The following is a 3,824-nucleotide window of genomic DNA, read 5'->3' on the forward strand; positions in this document are numbered from 1 at the left end:
GTCCAGGCCACACTCAGAGGTGGCAGTAAGCATTTTCCAATCACTTCACAGTCATGGTTAATGCCGCTCTGTGCCAGGCTCTGTGACAGAGGCCGAGGGTACAGAGATGCGTTTGACTTGGGCTAGAGGGGATGCAGTCATGAGTTAACAGGCAATGCTAATATAGCACTGTGGAGGATTAAGTCCTTTACAGCACTGTGGAGGCCCAGCAAGGAAAGAAACTCCACCCAGTATATTTGGAAGCTGTACTAGTAAGCTTAGAGCCAGGTGCCAGGATGTGGGATGCGGAGCTTGTACTGCCTTGAGTCACCTGGATAGACCACCTCCATAATATGTCACAAAAAGACAAGGTTCAAAGGAGCACTGCAGAGTCTAACAAATATCCACATGCCAGACAAAAGAAGCAAAGGCATAAATTCTGAAAGAAGCAGTGGGTCAAAAACCCAGCAGCTATAAGAAATAGGGATATGGTGGCAGGTAGGCAGCTGGGGAGCCCAGATCAACCAGCAGAAGCCAGAACAGAGCAAGTAGAGATGGACCAAAGGGACCTAGACATGCCAGGGTCTTCATGCCATGCCACCTTCCCTACCTCACAGCTTTGTCCTTCATCTTATTTCCTAACAGCTGACATGCTACCAGCCTTAAGAATCAGGAAGTTGCTGACTTTGGTGCCCCCTAGTGCTGGGGAAGACCGGTCCAGAGTTAAGCAGTTAATGCTAATACTTCTATACTCTGCCACCATCCAGCTGACCTTCCCAGGATGAGCTAATAGTCTTCCTCTAAAAGGAAGTGTCCAGCTCTTTTTCTCACTCGCATTTCTTCCTGGAAACATTCCATCTAGAGCTTAAGGCTGCCAGTGATCTGACACTGTTGATGATTTCACAATCTTCCTCTGGGAAATGAAGTGACTTAGCAGTCATTAAGACCAAGATAACAGTGCAAGTTGTCAGTGGTTCCTTGCAGAGCAGAGAAATGTCAAGGCTGTTGGGTGTCTAAATGGAGCCGCAGGTCCTAGGGTTAATGTAACAGGAAAAAAAAAAAAAAAATGACAGTGTACAGAGTTGAAGGCTAGTCCAACAATTATCAAGTCCCCAGGGAGTAAGTCTCAATAAAGATTTGTTGACTCTGTTCTAACAGTAGGAAGGGTGATATGCTACACCATAGTTCTTCCTTCCTGATCGCCAGCATACTGACCCACACGCCTATACTGGACATTACCAGTGGACAGTCACTGCTGTGCTTTTAATATATTAGATATCCATAGGCCATCCATGTTTGGCCAAAACCCCTCCTCAGAGGAACAATTCACCCCACCCCTATCCACATGGCAAATTCCTATGTGGCCTTGTCTTCCCCAACACATTTGGTTAGTTAGGGATGAAGCTCTTGACCCTAGGAGAGCTAACCAGAACCCTTCTTTGGGATTCTCTCAACTGGAATAAGAGAATCAGTCTATGCTTATCCACACTGCAAGCCTCTCTACTTGCTCTAGTGTTTCTCAGCCACTCCAACTGAGGTCGACTTGGTCTGTTTCTCTGGATTCCAACTCACTGCATCATTCTTGGCTATTTCTTCACTATCGGTGTGTCTTCAAAGTATTCAGACCCTCCAGCCAGCAAGATAAATTAGCCACTGCCATCCAGCATCAAGGGCTGAGCCTAGAAAAGCATAATAAATCTGTGAATGTTGCATAGTACAGTATAGAGTAGAACTGCCACCGGAAGTCAGAAAAGGGAAAAATCAGTGTGGGGTCTTACAAAACAAATGGCTAGAATTTAGAGAGATAGAAAGGACATTCCAATCTAGAAAAAATAATGACAATGAAGCAGAAAAGAGCTTAGGTCCAGAGGCCTGCAGTCAAGAAATGAACTTGACTGGAGTGAGTCTTGTAAGAATGGGACCACAGAGCTCTGTGGCAAGCTGCAGAGTCGGGATTCTATTCTACAGTATGGGGTTTGTTAAAGTTTTCCAGACCATGGCTGACTTCAAGAGATACCAAGTAAAATTCAGAAGACGGCAAGAGGGCAAAACTGACTACTACGCTCAGAAACGATTGGTAATCCAAGATAAAAATAAGTACAACACATCCAATTACAGAATGATCATTCATGTAACAAAAAGAGATATCATTTGTCAGACTGCTTATGCCTATATAGAAGGACATATAACAGTTTGTGCAGTTTATGCACACCAACTCCCAAAGTATGGTGTGAAGGCTGGCCTGACAAATTATGCTGTGGTACTTTGTACTGGCCTGCTGCTGGCCTGCAGGCTTCTGAATAGGTTTGGTATGGACAAAATTTACAAAGGCCAAGTCGAGGTGACTGGAGATGAATACAATATGGAAAGCATTGATAGTCAACCTGGTGCCTTCACCTGTTACTTCGATGCAGGACTTGCCAAGACTACTACTGAGAATAGTTTCTGGGGCCCTGAAGGGAGCTGGCAATGAAGGTTTGTCTAGCCCTCACAGTACCAAACGGTTCCCTAGTTATGATTCAGAAAACAAAGAATTCAGTGCTGAGGTACACTGAAAGCACATCATGGGGCAGAATGCTGCAGATTACATGTGTCATCTGATTGAAGAAGATGAGGATGCTTACAAGAAACAATTCTCTCCATTCATAAAGAACAACATAACTCCATACATGATGGAGGAGATGTATAAAAAAGCTCATGCTGCAATATGAGAGAATCCAGTGTATGAGAAGAAGCCTAAGAAAGAAGTTAAAAAGAAGAGGTGGAATCAGCCCAAAATGTCACTTGATCAGAAGAAAGATCAGGTAGCTCAGAAGAACGCAAGCTTCCTTAGAACTCAGGAATGGGCTGCTGGGAGTTAATAAAGTGAAAGTGAACATTGCTCAGTCATGTCTGACTCTCTGAGACCCCATGGACTGCATAGTCCATGGAATTCTCCAGGCCAGAAGACTGGAGTGGGTAGCCTTTCCCTTCTCCAGGGGATCTTCCCAACCTAGGGATCAAACCCAGGTCTCCCGCATTGCAGGCCAATTCTTTACCAGTTGAGCCACAAGAGAAGCCCAGGAATTAATAAACCAAACCACAATCTTCTATCAGAATTTTTCAGGTAAAGATAATAATAAACTTATCGAACAAGAAAAAAAAAATGAGACCATAATACGATCTGCAATAACAAGGATGGACCTAGAGATTATCACACTAAGTAAATCAAAGACAATATCATATGGTATCACTTATACATGGACTCCAAAAAAAAGATACAAATGAACGTATCTGCAAAACAGAGACAGACTTACAGACTTTGAAAACAAATTTATGTTAAGGAAAGGGAAATGTTGAGGGAAGGGATAAAGTAGGAGTTTGGGACTAACATATATACATTCCTACATATAAAATAGATCATCAACAAGGACCTCCTGTATAGCACAGGAAACTCTCCTCATTATTCTATACACACCCACATGGGAAAAGAATCTGAAAAAGAAGGGATACATGAATGTGTATAACTGAATCAGTTGTATACCTGAAACTAATGCAACATTGTAAGTCAACTATCAGATCAGATCAGATCAGATCAGTCGCTCAGTCATGTCTGACTCTTTTCGACCCCATGAATCGCAGCACGCCAGGCCTCCCTGTCCATCACCAACTCCCGGAGTTCACTCAGACTCACGTCCATCGAGTCAGTGATGCCATCCAGCCATCTCATCCTCTGTCATCCCCTTCTCCTCCTGCCCCCAATCCCTCCCAGCATCAGAGTCTTTTCCAATGAGTCAACTCTTCGCATGAGGTGGCCAAAGTACTGGAGTTTCAGCTTTAGCATCATGCCTTCCAAAGAAATCCCA

General features: G+C 43.9%; 1 pseudogene; it reads left to right on the top strand.

The window, feature by feature from the left end:
• The first annotated feature begins 1,948 nt into the window (after positions 1-1,948).
• Positions 1,949-2,840, top strand: LOC104991214 (annotated as a pseudogene).
• The last annotated feature ends 984 nt before the right edge of the window (positions 2,841-3,824 follow it).

Source organism: Bison bison, unplaced genomic scaffold, assembly GCF_000754665.1.
Source record: "Bison bison bison isolate TAMUID 2011002044 unplaced genomic scaffold, Bison_UMD1.0 scf7180017864183, whole genome shotgun sequence".
NCBI lineage: Eukaryota > Metazoa > Chordata > Mammalia > Artiodactyla > Bovidae > Bison > Bison bison.